Source organism: Gallus gallus, chromosome Z (genome assembly GCF_016699485.2).
Source record: "Gallus gallus isolate bGalGal1 chromosome Z, bGalGal1.mat.broiler.GRCg7b, whole genome shotgun sequence".
Classification (NCBI taxonomy): domain Eukaryota; kingdom Metazoa; phylum Chordata; class Aves; order Galliformes; family Phasianidae; genus Gallus; species Gallus gallus.
The window spans coordinates 80564169-80573070 of NC_052572.1; the positions used below are offsets into that span (position 1 = coordinate 80564169).

Sequence of the window (8902 nt, forward strand, 5' to 3'; positions counted from 1 at the left end):
TTTCCCCGAGGTTTTGCCTTGCTTTGCCCTTTTATTCCTGCTACCTTCCTCTGTGTTGCTCAGGTGTTGCCCTTCCCTTGTGAATATCAAATCCTGGAGCACTGCCGCTCCACATGAGAGCCGTCCTGTCAGGTTGCATTGCTTCACTTGTGAAGGCCCAGGGCCTTTTTCTGGGGCCCTCGAGCATAGAAGCGAATGGCAGCGGGAGGCCTGAGTGGCTGGGGTGTAGCCTAAATTTTAATCTTGACTGCGATGGTGACCTGAAGGCCTGCAAGTGAAGAAGGATCCTGGGATGGAACAAAGTATCCTGACAGTTTTGAGACAGCCTGTAGTTGTGGTCTTCAAGCAGGTAGGAGTTTGTTATCCACACATAATACTGTATGTATTTGTTGTTGTTGTTTTAAAATCAGTGCCAGTGTGCAGTCTGATCCAATGTGTTTGAACAGTGTGGTGTAAGGATTGTCAGCTGAGAACAGCAGCAGAACATGGGGCTGTTGCAGGGGGAAGGCGTGGGGAAGGAAGCGGGGAAAGGAAAGGGAAAGCCTGGAAAAGGAATGGGGAAGGCACGGGGTGAAGGAAGGGGGCAAGACACGGGAATGAAGGGGAAAGGACAGAATACCTGTAGGGCAGCCTAAAAAGCAGTAACAAGCTCTGGGAGGACCGCGGAGTGCCAGATTCTGTACTGGGTGTTTATTTGTGTGTGTACGTTGTCACTGTTTGTGCCTGGCTGCACTGCTCCAGCCCAGAGCCCGCTGCCTGCAGCTGCATCTTTGCTTCCTTCCCTCCTGCCCGGAGCCCCACGGGTGCTCCCACAACTCCCTTCCCACCCCCAAAATGCCAGAGAAGACACCTGGCAGTGGGATGGAGGAATCCCAGCAGCCCGTTTTCCTTCTGCCTGCAGCTCTCTCCTCCTCTGCCACACAGGGCTCCAGACTGTCCAATGGGAAAGACGTGGGGGAAAGGGAGTGCTGGCAGGAGCGACTGCTGCGGCCGACTGGGGAGGGTCTGCATCCCACGTGCCCTCCTGTGCTCTCTCTCCAGCTGCAGGAGGGCCAGAGAAGGGCAGATGAAAAGCTGCAGCTGAGCCTGATGGACCTGCACAGCTCTCGGGCTGTCTTCCAGAGGTAGCTGTGATTTACATTAGGTAGCTGTGAAATACATGAAAGCACGAAGAAGACAGAGGCTGAGTGAACACCAATATGGCGCTCTGCTTTCTGCCAACGTGCTTTAATTTTGTTGTCGTTAAATGTACTGGGCAGTTACATTTGGGTATGTGAATATTTCAGAACAGTGCAACAGATGCTGGCAAAAAGTAATTTTTTTAACTTTTGTTTTTTATTATTATCATTTTCTTTTTGTAAAGCTCTTAGCACGGCTTTCCTGAGTTTGGAGGAGTTTCCCTCTGTTTTCTTCGTCTTCACCCCCACCGCCCCCCACTTCTCATTCCGTGTTCTTCCCCCGTCATCGCGACAGAGCACTGACCGCCAGCGATTGCGCCGCGGGCCGCATCGATCCCGTCCAAGTTCTTTCCGCGGTCTCTGCCGCCACCTCGTGGCCAATGCGCGGAACTGCCGCTGTCCGCTGCTCAGTCCTGCAGGCGGCACAACGCGTGCGCGTAGGAATGCGGAAGTGGCTTCGTAACCGCTCTGTGCAGCTCATCCGCCGCTCTCTATTGTGATTAGTCCTCCAGGTCACAGCGAGCATGCGCCCGACGACTCCAAACCAGCAACTGTTGCTCCTAAGCGCTACGCGTGCGGGCGAGCTGCCGGTTCTCGGACCCCCGTCTCAGCGATCTCCTCCTTCTAAACCAGGCTGCCCCTCATCTATTTCCACGGCGGCACCGAACGTACGCGGCCGCCATTCCGCCGATCGGCCACGCGGGGGCGCCAGAGACCGCGGAAACACGTACCATCGTGCAGCTGAAACACAAACATCTGCCGTTCACTTGTGTGAACCTCTGTGTATGTATACTCTTTTGTACAGACTGCTGCTGGCCTGCTTGTGTTCAAAGAATTTCCACTGAAGTGGACTAAATATTTCTGTGGAATTCTATGCTTTTTTTTTTTTTTTGGCCTTGATCACCTGAAAGAAATGGATGAAGTGATGCGGGGAGTTCAAGTACAATCAAATGTGAAAGACTATCGAGAGTGGGAGACCTATTTGGAAAGTAACAAGAAGGGGAGGGAGAACACGTCTGGTAGTAATAGCTTGGTGATGTTAAGTTGGTACAAATTAAGTGGGACGCACTGATGTATGCTGTATTCCTACCCACATCAACTTGGGTAGAATCTATGCAGTGTAACGTCGCTACACTTGCCATATTGTGCTCTTTAGGAGCGTGCTGTGTAGAGGAATATGGGTAACATGTCAGTGGGGGCACCTTCAGAAGTACCACTACGTCAGTGACATTTGGTGTTTTCCAAAGCATGAATCTTGTCCACACACAGTGCTTCTGTAAATGTTGGTATGGGTAAGTCTTGCAGTTCTTCTTTGCTCCGATGCAGGTGCTGCTATTAGCAAGGATTTTGTGCTTTGTTTTAAGCGGAAGATGTTCAGGAATGCGTTAACTGTTGACTTGTCGTGGCTTTAATTGTCTGAGTGTGTTCTTTTTCAGGATGGCGTCGTTGCAGGATGTGCCCCGTGCCCACCAGAGGGAGTATGAAAAACACGTGGAGAGCATTGACAGTTCAAAGATAACTGCCCAGGAATGAGAGAAGCCTTCAGATGCTGCTATGAATTACAGGTTCTACAGGGGCATGAGAACATACATAGAGAACTTTCTAAACTGTTTCAATGGAAAAGTACGCGTGTTTTCCTTCCCTTCGCTGCCACCCATTTCTTTAAGATGACGAACCTGCATTTTTTCCAGGCAAAAATGAGATTTCTTATTTGGAATTGATGATGAGAGATGACCAGTTATGAGTCAATTCTATCAGAAACTTGAGTGTCACAGGAAACAAAGGAGGAACAGACCACCCCTCACAGTAACCTAAAATGATTGAGGTAGGATATGTACGCTGGCTTGAGCTGTGGGCTCACCTGGGTTGTGATGGAGAAAAACAGAATGTTATTGGAAGAAGTTTTCTTCAGGTGTAGTAACCAGGGTGTCCTAAAGCTGAATGGGAGGTGGGACTTGCGTGCAGTTTTGGGATCTCAAAATGTATTTGCTTTGCAACGTGTGACTAGTAATAAGGATCTTACATTAGGTTTGAGTTGGTATTTAGCTGGGTTGTGTGAGGACTTGTCTATGTTATCAGCTGTGTTGCTTTCCTTAACTGCAAACCTTAACTATTAAAAATAGAAAATAAAAATAAAAGACGGAAGGTTGGAAGATGCTGCACAAAGTTTGGCCTCGATGAGGGTACCCTCCAGAGAATGCACTGTCAAATCCAACTACTGTCAGTTGTGCTGCAGCCTGAGGTGTTTTTTATGTACCTGTACATAACTGTACGAGGTTTTGTTGAGATGTTTCCTGTGATGGCGAGGTGTTCAAAAGGCAGATTGAGGCTAACTAATTCTACCAACAGTGTCCCGCTGAACGCTTTTTGGTAGGGTCTTAGGTAGTCCTGTAATAGGCAACTGGCATTCAGTTTGTGGCTTTCAGTCTTAAACAGCCTGGAAAAACCTGCAGTGAGCAGGCTCTTGCTTTTCAGACTTTAATGCTCTTGTTCTCATCTCACCCTCATGCTTGAAAGCCTGTGAAAACTGTTGTTTCATTTGTTTTATTCAAACCTGATTGCTGTTTACCATATTCCAGCTGAAATACATAACTGAGCTCGAATCTGCTGTACGTGCACTTATTCAGCAACGAGTCATGTCAGTACTGAAGCGAAGGCAAGATGAGCTGGAAACGGAATCTACTTCTATGCAGCACCTGACAAGTTAGTATGAAGTTACCAGTTACTTTCTGACTGAAATCTCATTCTTTAAGTAGAAACACACAGTTAATTCTTGGATTATATTTTATTTTCATGTGTAATGTTTTCTCCCTCCCTGCTGTCAGTGGGCATACTGTACTAGATGTCCTAGTTGAAATCCTTACCGAAGTAGGACGCGTAGTATCACTTCTCCGTGGTAGAATAGTGAATACAGCATGACCAAATGCTCGGTCAGTTTTGAATTCCTGATCTCAGTGGCTGTCTATCAGTACTTGAAAAGAGAAACTGAGTCAGTTTTCCAGTAGATATTAGGTTGTTTGGGACGCAGGAACTGTAGAACAGGAGGACAAGGAAGGATTGACTGATAACTGGCAGCAGCTTGAGAAGAGTGAGCTCGGGGATGTAGCCCTTTCTGGTTCTAACTGGTGTGCAGGTGGGGTGGGTGCAAAGCATGCAGACTCTGAGTGTGTGTGCACTCTGGGAAGCACAGCTGGAAGCGTCACCAGGAAGGGCAGAGAGGAAGGGTGGATCTGGGGTCCCTCCCTCTGCTCACTCAGGTGCTCACCTCCCGGTTCAGGCTGTGACCTGGCAATCCCCCTGCACGAGGGAGCAGCCACAGCTGTCCTACAGTTCACTGATAATATTGACTGTGCTTTAGACTGGACACTGTGAATTTTTCATCAGGAGGTTTTACTTACTTTGGTTAGTCTCCAAATGAAGAGCAGAAGCAGAATCAGTGTTCTGCATTCACCTCTTTGTCTTGTTCCTGTCTTCTGGTAGCTGGGAATGGCAAACCAAGTAATGATGGACTGGAGAGTGATGAAAAGATGAAGCTTCTGAAAACGTGTGAGCATCGAAGGTACGTATAATTACATCTAACTGTAGTAAGTGTGTATCTGCTTCCTGTTACTTACACAGGGATGAAGGTAAATCTGTGCGATTACTAAGGGAGATGATACACACACGTGCAAAAATGCCTTTCCTTTCCAAAGCTCAAGGTGGAGCTGTCACCCAAAGAAAGCTGGTCACCACGAAGGCATGCCGAGTGATGAAGAACTGGCTCTGACAGAGGTGACTGAATTCCAGAAGAGCAAAGGTTGGTCAGGATATGAGAGCAAAATTCCTCCCGTATTGAGAAGGATTTTCAAGGGAGAGTGAAGAAATACTCCTTTTGAATGGTATATCGTTTATTTTCTACAGCACAGAATTGATGCATTTAAACAATTCTGACCAATGCCTTAGGAAGAATAGATAGAAGATAGAAGACTGTAGGCTTCTTTAGTTTAATCAGTTTTTTGTCCAAAGTTGGAATGTATTTCAAATTGAGATTTGAACTGCCTTAGTGAGCAGGTCACGAGGAGCTGGGAGAGGCACGGTGCGTATTTGCTGAATAACAGAAGGAGGATTTTCCTGTCTGAGCTTTTAAGAGACATACAAAATATGAAATGTAATGGGTATTTCAATCTGTGCAGTTGTTCAAAACCGCAGAAGTCTTTTTGTGGTCTTCTGTATCTCTTTTTTCCTGAAAAGGGCTTTGCCAGAGTGCTGGTTTTAAAACCCATTTCAGTGTAAGAGGTGTGAAAGATGGAGCACAAATGCTGTTATCATAAAGATATTTCTTCTGTTCTGTAGATGCATGAACTGTTCAGCTTATGCCTCAATAAATTCTGTGATTGTTTCTTCTCATTCCTATTGAATATTATCCATAGATAACGTTCTAGAAGAGAGTAAGACAATCTTTGAAGATGTCCGTGCAGATTGTTGTGACATCAGAAAAATCCTGTTGAAATTCCAGGAGTGGAAAGAGAAGTTTCCCGACCCATACTGCGATGCTTACACCAGTTTTTGCCTGCCTAAGCTTTTAAATCCATTAGTCAGAGTTCAAATTAATAAATTGGAGTCCCCTTGAGGTAGGTGCATCACCAGACTTTATTTTTGTGAAAAATTGTGTGTGTGTGTTCGTGTGTTCTGATATCCGCTGGGCTTCTGGGTAGGCGGTGCTCCGCTACGTTTCTGGTCTGTACTGTCTTTGCAAACTTGTCTACTCTGATGTACTCATCTTTGTTAACTGGCAAGACCTGTGGCTATTTCTGGCATCTCAAAGTACGACAGGACGGGGGCATGCTGCTTGCAGGGAAGACTTCTGTACAGGAGCTTTGCCGTGGGTTATAGAGGCATTCCAGAGCTTGAGATAAGTGTTGTTAACTAGAAGGAGGGCATCTTTTCCTCTTGTCAGGTTGCTTGCTTATGAATCACTTGCACCTTTATTAATGTGGAGCTGTTTGCTGACATTTTGACAACCCTACCCTCTGAAATCTAGCTTTACATTCAGTTTTAGCTTGCTGCTTTGGTCCATTCAGTGATTAGAATCCATGTGAAATTGTTAAATAGGAATCTTTTGGTATCATTAGATATATTTTTGCGTGGAGCTTTTTCTCTCAATCCTGACAGCTGAACAACTAATGGGAATGATCTTTCAGCAGAATTCTGCAGACCTGAAAGAGATGCCCTGGTTCAGAGCTGTAGAAGGATTCAGCGATGCCAAAAAGCCGTCTGAATCAAAAAGAGATGATGATCCTGATGAAGAAGTTTTGCCTAGAGTGATTGAAAAAACTATCCTGCCAAAAATTACAGGTATAGTAAGGTTGTCTTGAGGACGTTCACTGCAGCTAGGTAATGAAACCTTAAATAAGTGGTGATGTAAAATTATGTGGATAGTTACAATTACTTGTTAAGGTTACTGCAAATGAAAGGTTTAGCTTTTTGACTGTTTACTTCCTTGAAACTAGAGCAGATAGCCACTTGGATATCGTGAATGAAATAATTCCTATTTTTCAGTATTTGTCAAGAATGTGTGGGATCCTTTATCGACTTCACAGACTGAGAACCTTACACAGCTTTGCGATAACGTGTTTGAAAAACAAGTCCTGTCCAGAAGGCAATGCAGCCAGGCAAAACAGGTAAAGGCTGTTGTGGTAATGGAGAAGGAAGTTCTTGATGCAGTGTATGCACTTCACTGTAAACATTCACTGTAACATACACTTAGACCAGTTCTGGTTTTATTCTCATGTAAATCTGGGAGTTTATCCAGCATAAAGTAGGTGAAACTAAGTTGATGTTTAGGCCCTTAGTATGAAAAGAAATAATAACAAACGTTTATGCAGTCGCCACACTTGACTTCAGGAAGAAGCTTGAGATAAGATTCTGTTTGTATAGTAGCTGTGGTGTTTTGTTGTGGTTTTTTTGATAGAACTTCATAGCTGGTAAATACATTAATCTCGTTATCCAAGAGGATTTTATCAAAAAAAGAAAAAGAAAAAGATGGTTAAAGCTGAGACTTGCTCACAGGTCTTTAATGCCGTTGTAAGTGGAAGGTGAGATCCTTTTCTTGTGAGGATGTGTTAATATTTTTCCTTTTTTCATTTTTTGGCAGGATTTGATTAACACGGTTGTCCTGAGGATGAAGCAGTCTGTAGAGGAGGATGTCTTTATCCCTCTGTATCCGAAAAGGTAAGCTGTCCCTGGGAATTTATTTTTTTACTTTTTAAATTTTTTATTTTTAGTCATAGAACCATAGAACTGCTCAGGCTGGGAAAGACCTTAAAGACCACCAAGTCTACCTGCAACCTAACCTCTTTTTTTAGCCTTTGTTCTATTTTTCTGTACCTTTTCCCCAGAAGCGTGGGTGAAATATATTGTAGACATCCATGAGCAAATGGAACAAATGTGCCTTCTGCTGTTTCATTATTGGAATAGTTACCAAACATTGATGTTTATGAACTCTTTCTGACAAGAGTGACTACGCAGTCAACTTAGTGCTTATTTGCTCCTGTAACTAAAAGCTTTCATAAATGGAAAGTTCTTAGTTTATGAGGCACAGCCCAGAGTCTGGTTTTGTGATCTTAACTTGGAGTATCTGAGGGCTTGTGTTATTTGTGGTGGTCTGCTCCCCCTTCTACTCCTGACTCCTCCTTTCTTTCCTGAAATAGTTGATATTGCTGATGCTTACTGCTGGACGCTCTTAGAGAGAGGATAACTGGTAAGAGTCTGGTAGATGTGGGGTTAAGACACAGCTGGGAGAAGAGTGTTGCTAAGCCTGATGCAGCATGTTTGTCTGGTTACAGGCAGTGCTGTTCTGCTGAGAATCCATTAAACACATACTCGAGTGTTTCCAACTGCTAATTCCATTGGGTATTGCAAGGAGTTTCAGTTAACAGCTGTTTCCTTAGACCTTTATTCTGGTTGTCACTGCTGAAAGAATCCCGTAATTGTAATTCATTGGTGTTTAAGAGATGAATTGTCTGTTTGTCTTACTTTCAGGTCAAACAAAATCCTTATTTCCTCTTCCTCTTTTTCTGACCAGCACTGTGGAAGACAAATCATCTCCATGTTCAAAATTCCAAGGCAGACGGTTTTGGTCAGCTGATGAGGTAAAGAAAAAGCACCGATCTTGTCTGTGAAAGTCATTTTAGTTAAAAGTAGACTGTCGTCTTTGAGGAAATGTATCTTCAGTCAAATCTGATTCCTGAGAGCTTAATGCATTTTAATAGGAAGGTTAGCTGTTTTCATCAGTGAGCTATTTATGCTCACCCACCTGTGATACGTAGTCAAGAGACTTTAATTTCATCATCTGTTCCTGCTAACCTTCCATGAGATCAGTCATTGGCACTCTGTGGATAGGTCTGTTTCCTCAGTATGAGCATTTAATGCACATGTTGCTTTTGTAGAGTAGAATCCCTGCATGTGCGTGTAAGCGTATTAGTATAGCTTTATTCAGTCTAAAGTGCTGAGTTAGGAATGTCTGAATGCCTGTGATTCAATTCCCTCTTAGATCTGTTTCCTCTATGAGTGTATTTGGATTCGTACTAAAGATGAGGTTTAGATGCAGGAAAACACATTAACGTCCCAGTTCCCCTGCTGTGTGTGCTAACAAGGCCATGGTGACAGCCCTGCAGAGGCTTCCTGCTGCCATGTTGCACATTCCTGTAGAAAAATCAGGGAATTTGGGAATGTTGAGGACTTGC

At 44.4% G+C, this 8902-nt stretch overlaps 1 pseudogene; it reads left to right on the forward strand.

Moving 5' to 3' along the window:
• The first annotated feature begins 4884 nt into the window (after positions 1-4884).
• LOC121108394 lies at positions 4885-8293 on the forward strand (annotated as a pseudogene).
• The last annotated feature ends 609 nt before the right edge of the window (positions 8294-8902 follow it).